Raw genomic sequence first — 9531 nt, 5'->3', positions numbered from 1 at the left:
ACAATGTATATTAATCATATACATAATGCACTCTGTATTCTCCTTTCCAACTCCCCTGGGACCTCCTAATAGATCTCCCTCCCAACTTCATGTCCTCTTTAAAGAAAAAACCCATTTAGTCCAGTTCTGCTATCCATATGCCCATGAGTGTGGAGTCAGCCACTAGGGCATGGGCAACCTACCAGTATCCACCCCTCAAAGATGGGCTCTCCCTCTCCCAGCAGCCATCTACTTCGAAATCTTCGTCAGTTAGAACTGTGGCTTCAGGATTCCCTCCCCTACCTATGCTAGATGTTTTTTTATGGTTTAGTATATTTATTTTAACTCTTATTTTCAACACAACAATGAGGATCACATGCTGATTAATGATGCTGATAATACTAATAGCAAGAAAATATTGTGCAATTATCAAATACAAGACTTGTAAGATTATAAAATTAACCTTAAAATATAAACACAAAGCTGGGTGATGGTGGTGCACGCCTTTAATCCCAGCACTCAGGAGGCAGAGCCAGGTGGATCTCTGTGAGTTCGAGGCCAGCCTGGGCTACCAAGTGAGTTCCAGGAAAGGCGCAAAGCTACACAGAGAAACCCTGTCTCAAAAAACCAAAAACCAAACCAAGCCATGTCATGTCTAGAGGTCAGTATTTCACAGTACTCCTCATCCTTTGGTTCTTACATTCTTTCTGCCCCATCTTCTGCAATGTTCTCTGAGCCCCGAGGGAGGAAAGAGTTGATATAGATGTCCAATATACAGCTGAACATTCTCAGTAACTTATTCCTATCACTTTGAACAATAATGGATCTCTGCATTAACCTCTACTCACTGCAGTAAGTAGCTTCTCTGATCATGACTGAAAATAGCCCAAGTCTGTGAGTATAAGAATGAACATTTATAAAGCAGTTTAGCAACATAACAATTTAGTAGAACAGTATCAATAAGTTCTCCCCTTGTGCCTAGGATATTCCCAGTCTTGAGTTTTGACCATGTTTATAGTACCAGTCATGAATTCCCTCCTGTGGAGCAGACCTCAAAATCAATGAAGAGAGTGGTTGGTTTCCCTCAGAAACTGTCTTGCCATAATTGCACCAGTGTGCATGTCTTGCCTGTTGGTTGCTATTGTAGTGTTCAAGCTGCAGTGCTGAGTACAATTATTGATAGCTTTTCCTCCTCATCAGTCTTCAAAGCACCTTACAGCACTATGACAGCTAGCTAGCTGGGCTAGAATTTCCTGGTTATTGCAATAGGTCTTTATGTAACTGAAGTGTGTGATATCTATAGTGGGCAACCAATAGCGATAACCTGTATTGTTTTAGGTGCCTCTGGGACCTTCCTGACCAGTATGGAGGTAACCTGTGCCTGCCATTGAGATTTTTGTTTAATGTCTTCAGGGAACAGCATTGTTCACTCATTCAGGAGTACTTCTTTTCAAACTCCCCTTTTCTTCAAATTGTGAGTGTTTTGTTGTTGTTTTAGACAGTGTTTCTCTGTGTAGCTCTGGTTGTCCTGGAACTCGCTCTGTAGACCAGGCTGGCCTCCAACTCACAGAGATCCCCCTGCCTCTGCATCCTGGCTTCTGGGATTAAAGGTGTGTGCCACCACTGCCCTGCCTTAATTGTATTTTTAATTGGCTTACAAACCAGTGGAGTTTCATAACCCTTCTCTTATCCCTCTTTTTCTCTACCCTCTTGCCTCCATCAGGATTTGAATCTTAAAAACCTAGTTCATTCTTCAAGCACATCTTCAAATAATGGTTTCATTTTTAAAATGATTGCACTTACTGACTTGTGTGTATGCATGTATATATGTGGGTAAACACATGCCTTGGTGCATATGCGGAGGTCAGCTTGCAGGAATCATTTCCTCCTTCTATCATGTGGGACTTGGGGATTGAACTCAAGCCATCAGGTTTGGTAGCAAGTGCTTTGGGTTGCTGGGTTGTCTCATCAGCCCCCAAAAAGTTTGATTTTTAGTGGATAATGATAACAACAACAACAATAATGATGATATCTGACCAATGAGATAGGTATTGACCCTTCCCTGAGTTCGGGATACTTGTTTCTTTCTCCTGAGCACCACTGAGACCCTAACTGAAACAAAATAGATGCTGTCATCCCACTGTTTTATATTCTTTACGTGGACATAGGTCCTCCCCAGGAAACCAGCAAGATCTTTTAGGAACTTTTCTTGGGGAAAGTTTAGGTGGATTTAATTTCTTTTTACTCTGGGAGTAATTCTAAAGATGTTTATGACAGTGTTTTGATTGTACATGCTCCTGAGAGAGACTTGTAACTTAAAATTGACTCTTGGGACACTAAGCCATCCTTGGTATCTCACAGTTGTGACACTGATACCAGTAGCTTTGTTTCTTTGTATCATTAATTGTCTTAGCCATGTCTCTTTCCACCACAAGCCAGACTCCGAGAGTATTTCAGTCCAAGGCAGTGAAAGATTTCTGGTACATCTTTGACCCCAGCTGCCTGCCTGTCTGGGTATTTGCTTATTGCCTGTGGCCACACCAGCAAACACTCAGCCAACAGTTCCTCTAGTATTGGCTCCTCCCTTGCTCCAGTCTGGTTTTTCAAGTGCCCTTGACCCTGAAGCCCCGATTAAGGGCAGCTGTACTTCTTCAGCCGTGCTTCATGGTGGCCTTGGAGTGCTTCCATCTCCCGCCCAGCTCCCGGAGGCCCTGGAATGGAGAGAGAGAAAGAGCTTTGACCTAGACCTGGCTCACCTCACACCATAACTAACACGCTTATTATAGCATGCAATAAACCTCAAACCAGCTTGACTCAGATTCTTAAAGGGCCAGTTCTAATCAATCTGTAGCTCCCTAGCAAGCATAGTGTTAATTTTATGAGCATCTTTCTAGCTAGCATGTAAAAGGGAGACATGTGTCTTCAGTATCCCACAGCATTCACATGAGATCTTTCAAGGGATGTGAGATTCTCCTAATAACTGAATTAACATGTCATGTTTAAAATTCTTACATTTTCTTAAGTACTTGCTTAAAGGCCTGAATCTAAGAACAACACTAAGACTGAAATATTGGCCACTGTTATAATGGGACCTTGGTTGATAATGATGTGGTGGTAATGATAGTGATGATATAGCAACACTAACCAACATTTATTGAATGAGTACTGCTTACATGTTTGGGCTCATTTAAAAATAGATGATGCAGGAGCTTATTGAGTCCTTATCATACTTTTGCCCTGTAAGGCATCAATTGTCCCATTTTATAGGAAAGGAAACAGAGTTACAAAGGTGAGATAATTTGCTAAATTTCAGAAAATATGATAGGGTAGACCACTTTAGAATCCAGAGCACATGTTTGTGCTGTTTGCTGTCTGTTATCATTTTGTATCTCAGTGTGTGGAAGACGGGGGTTCCTCCCCCTACCTTAATTCAGTCTGGGGGAAATAATGGCAGAATTTTCTTTGATAATTGAAAAATACCACTAGAATCTATTTACTTATTCTTTTTAATTATAGAAGTCTGTGTCAATTCTTCAAAAAAAGAATAATTAAAATAACCTTCTAGACTTCTAGAATACAAATTCAACCATAATTTTACCACCCAGGGATAACCATTGTTAACACTTGAATATTTTATTTAGTATTTTTCACATTGAACATTTCATTAACAACAAAAATGATTTTTGGAAGCACAGAAAATGAAAAGAAGAAACAAATGTCATTCTCAATTCTAGTCATTATTGGATTTCCAATAGTCTCTTCATGTGTGTTTGTACATATGTCATATTGCTTTATAATCTGAGCTTTTGTTATTTGATACTATTTTATAAATGCCTTTCATCTAAAAGCATACCCTTCCATGATATGTCTGTTAGTTTTCTATTTCAGTGTAGCAAATTACTAAAAAAAAAAAAAAAAAAAAAAAAAAGCAGCAGCTTAAAATAACACATATTAATTAGCTCACAGTTTCCATAGGTCAGGAGGGTCAGGAGGGAACACTTTAGCTTAATTTTCTGCTCAGGGTCTCACAAGGATGTCCTTATGATGTCGATTAGGGTCTGTTCTATCTGAAGGTTTAAGTCATGTTTAAGCTCCCCCAGGTTATTGGCAAAATATAGTTTTTGAGACTGACTAAGGGCTGATAGCTATCGTGAGACCCTAGAGCAGTGGCTCTCAATCTGTGCATTGTAACCCCTCTGACAAACCTCTGTCTCCAAAAATATTTATAGTGCAATTCATAATAGTAGCAAAATTAGTGATGAAGTTGTAACGAAAATCATCTTATGGTTGCGGGTCACCACAACATGAGGAACTGTATTAAAGGGTCTCAGCACTAGGAAGTGATAACCACTGCCCTAGAGGTTACCTATAATTCACTGTCATGAGCCCCTTTCCATGTATGATTCTCAGTATGACAGTATGCCATATTAAAGTATTCTATCTCTAGTTCCATTTGGTATAAGAATGATACTCTAATACCTTTGCTATATTCTGTTTGTTAGAATCAAGTGACAGGTCCCACTCACACTCAAGAAAAGGAGATATTATACAGGTAGGGTAACTTTAAGGTCTATTTTGCATACACTATTTTAAATTGAAATGTGCCTTTTTGGCTTTTAAAAAAATCATGCTATTACTTCTCCAAAGAATCCCTTGTGTTTGAACCTTAGCCTTTCCATGTTTTTTTATTTATTAATAAAATAACAGTGATCACTGTATTGGTTAGATACACTGCCAATATAATAAAATACTTGTAGATGTAATGGTCTTATTAAATAAGAAACACAGAGCCAAATGCAGAGTTAAAAGCCCACAAGGTCAGAGCAGTAGCTAAGAGCTGAGACCAAAACTGTCTTCTTACCACCCTTTGCCGCTGCTGTCCTTCCCCTGAGAAAGAGACCTACTTCCTGTGTGTCTGTCTTTTTATTGACTTTCTGTTCTGACTTCTCATTGGTTGTAAACCCAACCACATGACCTCCTTGTCACTGCCTGTCTATACAGACCTCCAGGTCTCTATGGTTGGTATTGGAATTAAAGGCATGTGTCTCCAAGCTGGCTATGTCCTTGAACACACAGATTCTGCCTGCCATGTGATCAGATTAAAGGTGTGTGCCCGACTTCTGCTATGGCTTGCTATTAGCTCTGACCCCCAGGCAACTTTATTTATTAACATACAAATAAAATCACATTTCAGTACAAATAAAATATCACCATAAATACTTGAGAAAATCTTAGAAAGATTAAACTTTATTTTGACTAACCTTTCAGAGCCTTGTCCATGATCATCTTGCCATGTTGGGTTAGGCCTGTGGTAAGGCAGGAACTTCTGCCAGAGCAAACCTACTCACTTCATGGCCAGGAAACAGAAAGAGAGGAGCGGCTAGGATCCCACAATCCCTTTCAAGGGAGCTCAATAGTAATTTAGGGAGTTCCACTAAGCCCCACTTCCTGAAGGCTTTACTACCTCCCAACAGTGCTGCCCCAGGGATGAGGCCTTTCCACTCACGTGAGCATGTGGTGGATATTCAGCATCCGAACCACAACTGTCACCTTGTGCTTTATTCTTCTCCCAAGCCCCTGCTTCACTTTCCTCAATGATAAGAAAGAGTTGCTGGGCCAAAAGTTCATGTATTTTACAGGCAAGTAGGGGCAATGGTATATGGGACACAGGAAGGTTTTCAATGAACTGAACTCAGTTAATATTTGCCAAATGCTTCAAAGATATATCTTAATATATAATTATCTATTATAATGTAGTATATAATTATTACACATAATTAACATATGATTGTTGCATACGATATATATTTTTATATAATTATTACAATGATATATTATGTATGTATATATACAATAATATATATATTATAGAATATATATATATATATATATATATATATATATATATATATATATAGTAGGTAAAATGAATGAAAATAAAAGTAAGTTGGAAGCTGGAGAGAGGCTTGGTGGTTAAGAGCTATTGCAGAGGACCCATGTGGTTCAGTTCCCAGGACCCATGTGGCAGCTCTCAATTGTCTGTAACTGTAGTGCCACTGAATATTATGCCCTCTTCTGGCTTCGTTGTGTACCAGGCACACACATGTTACACAGAAATACATGCAGGCAAAACACTCATACATGTAAAATAACAATGAAGTTAAAAAGTAAATTGTTCTATCCTCCCAACCAATCTGTGCAGTAAGTGCAAACACTCTTCCCAGTTTATAGAAACTGAGGCCAGAGAGTAAGGAGAAAGATCGTCCAAGTGAAGAGGATGATCTGGGCCATGGATTAACCTCTCCCTTCATCAAGCAAACTGCTATAAGCAACTGATGGGTCCTGTCTGGGTTTACTGTCTTCTCTTCCACCACTTTGCTCATGTCAAGGGAGTTAGCACTGGGGCAAGGCCTTGGAAATGGGAGAGCAGTGATTCTTTCCTTTGGCTGTGCAGTAGAATCATTTTGGGAGCATTAGAAATGAGAAATCCCTAGATCCTAGCTCTGGATATTTGTGATATAATTGCTTTGTGCCGTAGGATGGGCATCAGAAAGTTTTAAGGCTCCCAAGGGGAGACTAATGAACAACCAGGGAGATCCCCACAATCAGAACTACCCACAACCAGAACCGCCCACAACCCAAACTGCCCACATGTGTGAGGGATTATTTTTGCATCGAGCTGAGGAAGCAGCATTGCTTGTTGCTGTCTGCTCTGAGCTGCCAGGAAGTGGCCTGCTAGGCTCAGGCTGAAGTCAAACCTCTGCCTTCAACTCCAGAGTCAACTCCGTCTGCAAAGTTAGTTTGGGAAACCATAAATTACCTGCTGCGCTGCCTTCCTGTGTGGGTCTCTGGTAGCAGGGTGATGGTGGTGGTAGTGGTGGTGGCGGTGGCAGCAGCAGCAGCAGGTCCCTTTGGAAAGCAGCCCTGCCAGCATGGCTGCTGCTGCTGCTGCTGCTGCTGCTGCTGCTGATGATGATGATGATGATGATGATGATTTCCCTCACATCACAGCCTCAGCATCCTGCTGCCTGTCAGTCAGCTTCATTGAGACAGAGGGACCAGATGCCTGGCTGCCTGCCACTGGAGCTGTGTAGCAGATTTGCTGAGGTGTCTTTGGGGCCAGTCCAGCCTTCCAGCTCACCATGAAGGCTGGGGATGAATTTTTCGAAGCGGCTAAATGTAGCTCAAAATGAATGTGATCAATCAACGGAATGAAAATGTCAGTCAAGTGGCCCCAGTGTGACAGAAAAAGCCAACACCAACTCCAGTCTTTTCATTGCAACTGGTAAACTTGGAAGAGTACGTGTGTTTGTCATTTTCCAGAGGTCGGCCACTACCTAGTGAGTATGGGGAAATGGTGATGGAGAGAAGATCCCAGTAAAGGCAAAGAAGAAATGCACCAAATGTTGCGTTCATGCTCCACATGTGTGTAATCTCACTGAAGCGGAGCGTGACAGCAGCACAAGAATTCCATGTGGTTATTGCCCCTCCCCAGATGAAGAAATTGAGAAAGGGGCCTTTTGAGGTCACAAACCCAGTAAACGGCAAACCCAGAACACTTGCCTTGCCTGTTCAGCCTGCAAAAGTATTTGTTCTTGGTTTTGAAGTTGGAAAGGCAAAGTTTGATCCCAGGAACTAATTTTATGTTAGTTACCTTCCTTCTCATTACGGTTGTTGCCATCGTGACCTGTCTTTGGCACATTGTGAAACACTGAAGATTGCTTTTGTAATGGCCCATCTTCTCCCACTGAATTAACTTAGTAATATTAAGGCTATAACAGATCCTCCCCCCCACCGACTCTCAGAAGCCTAACACAATAGACATCTACTTCATGTCCACATAAAGTCCATGTCCATATAGGGATGAGAATTTCATCATGCAGGGGCCTGGGTTCTTTCTACCCAAGGTTCTACCTTCTAGGGCTTCAGTGTTGTTCATCAGGGCCTGTGTCTCTATAAGGTGCATGGGGGAAAGGTGTGTGGAAGTTCCTAGAGGAGGTTCCACAGCCCAGATGAGGGCGCCTATACTTCTATCCAGAGCTCTGTAGGTACATCTCAGTGATATGAACACCTATCATAAGGCATGCTGGAAACTATGGGCAAAGGAAGACAAAACTGAATTTGGGTGAACCTGTTATTAGTTGTGCCCACAACCATGCCCATGCCCGTGAGGTCTCTTCATTTATGAGGCCTCATCTTCTTGACCCTACCCACATCCTTTCCAGAAAGCTACTTTATGATTTGTTCCTATTCTCCTCCGATTAACAATGATCTTTTAACAAATTTCTGGCCATCGTGCCATGGCTGTGACAGGAGCATCAGGCATACCTGGGAGTTCTCATGGAGCCATCTTTCACTCAAGTGGTACAGGGGTCACACATCATGGGCCTCTCAAAAGGTATCATCTGGTATCTCATGCCAGCCCTTCAGAACAGGAAGTCACTAATACAGAGGTGGCTGGCCTTTGGCTTGGCTCTGTATTTGGCTAATGATGATGAATGTCTGTGTCTCGGAGTCCAAAAGACTGGGCTGCTTTGTGTGCAGTCTCTCCTCCTCAGTGTATTTCCTGTTTCATCAGCCCTGTGTCAGGCCCCAGGGAGGAGCTGGGTTTTACAGTGATGGACGCTGAGAGTTTTCACACCTGCCAGTTCTGCTAATGAGTCTGCTAAGCCCCTACCTGTTTATGGCTGGAGTAAAATGAAATGAAATGTAATGTCATTTATGATGATATAAAGGAATATTTTAGAAGATAGTCAGACTCTCATTTGATAAATACTTGTCTTTCAGCACTTCTGGGATTCCACAATGAAAAGGACTTAGGTTTCCTAGCCCTCTGTAGATGCTATGCTCATACATACCATCTTTGTCTGGCACCACCTGGGATGAGGCCTTTCTATTTATCTATTTATCTTGTGGCTATCTCAGAATGGTCATACCTTTCTTGGACTCCTTATGTGTCTGATACCTCTTGGTGTCTCTTGAGGCCTATTGAAAGTGATAATGTCATCCTGAAGTGGGCCTGTAGCAGGCCCTAGAGCTCTTAATCCCTATGTCCCTGCAGGGACTAAAGGAAGCTTGGAAAGGACAGAGACTGCTCTGCTTGGTCCCACTGTGCCACCCAGTTGAGTTCAAGCTGACTGCTTCAGGTTTGTTGGGGTCCCTCCTGTTTCTCCGCATGGCTTGCATTTAGCCCAGAAAGGAGAGGTGGGACACATGAATACTATTGCTTCTCCATCCCATCCTCTCTTCTCCCACCCATAAAATCTTGGGTAAAAAGGGGGTTGGCTTTCCTTCTCCTTCTCCTTAATGAGAATTCCTTCCCTCTGGTTCCATGAGCATAATTTTGTTGGATGAGGAAGAATGGGTACATGGAATTCCATTCAGGAGTACACTACCAGCTGTGGGTGATGGATGGACTGCAGGATGGAAGGTGGAGATGGGAATTATGGGAATAATTCTCCTCTTCCTCCCTTCCTCCTCCTCCTCCTCCTCCTCCTCCTCCTCCTCCTTCTCGAGACAAGAGTTTCTTTGTGCAGCTTTGGAGCCTGTCCT

The sequence above is a fragment of the Peromyscus maniculatus genome, chromosome X (genome assembly GCF_049852395.1).
Source record: "Peromyscus maniculatus bairdii isolate BWxNUB_F1_BW_parent chromosome X, HU_Pman_BW_mat_3.1, whole genome shotgun sequence".
Taxonomy (NCBI): domain Eukaryota; kingdom Metazoa; phylum Chordata; class Mammalia; order Rodentia; family Cricetidae; genus Peromyscus; species Peromyscus maniculatus.
This window is presented reverse-complemented; position numbering follows the sequence as displayed.